Source organism: Octopus bimaculoides, chromosome 6, assembly GCF_001194135.2.
Source record: "Octopus bimaculoides isolate UCB-OBI-ISO-001 chromosome 6, ASM119413v2, whole genome shotgun sequence".
Lineage (NCBI taxonomy): Eukaryota > Metazoa > Mollusca > Cephalopoda > Octopoda > Octopodidae > Octopus > Octopus bimaculoides.
The window spans coordinates 84767572-84768439 of NC_068986.1; the positions used below are offsets into that span (position 1 = coordinate 84767572).

An 868-nucleotide genomic window follows, 5' to 3' on the forward strand; every position below is an offset into this window, starting at 1 on the left:
TATATATATATATATATATATATATATATATATATACTGTGATTATTAGAGATCAGGCCCAGAATAACACTTACACCAACTGTAAGTCTTATTACGTAACTGACCTTCGCTAATATGCGACGCACACATGCACTCATTATTTCTATCTTTGTATCGTCTATAGAATGAAGATAATAGCGTTTGACATACGATTTCATTGCAATTATAGAATGGCTGTAGCACGCATACGCAGCAAATGAACACGGCCGAAAAGACATTCATTATAGCGACTGATGAAACCTGGGGCTAATACTACACTGAGTGCATTGCACAGAGTGTAGTTTATGATTGGCTCTTGTCTGGATTATACTGTTTCAGAGGGTATAAATTGTGATGGTAGCGCACTAAGCTTTTGCAATTTATGTGAGCTGGAGTTAAAATCTGGATATACTTTAACCTTTTCCCTTCCACTGATATCTTTAATAAGATAATCGATATTATTTTATATGTCGACTGAATTTAAGTAATTTCCCCATAAATTTCGTTAAGTTAGTATATATGAGCATGTCTAGATATGCAACTATATGCATGAGAATACATACATAAAACATACAAATCTGCGCATACACGTTGTGTGGACGCCCCCAGATGATAAGTAGGCCCGTCCAATACATATAAATAGTGGACGGGATAGGTAGTCGGAGAAGCGTCGCGTAGAGCGAGCCGGAGGCGTCGGTAGACAAGACATCGAGTTCTGTTGAGTCGAGCCGTCGGAAGTGAGAGTTCGGTAGTTGAGTAGAGGTAAATTATTGGCGAAGCCACGCCATCCGAACGTGTGATGTAACACATACATACATACATACATACATACATACATGCATGCATGCAT

The 868-nt window shown here is 38.4% G+C and overlaps 1 protein-coding gene across 1 annotated transcript in view; it reads left to right on the top strand.

Moving 5' to 3' along the window:
• LOC106877401 (mucin-like protein) overlaps window positions 1-868 on the top strand; it is a 66253-nt gene that overhangs the window by 49054 nt on the left and 16331 nt on the right. The window lies entirely within an intron of this gene.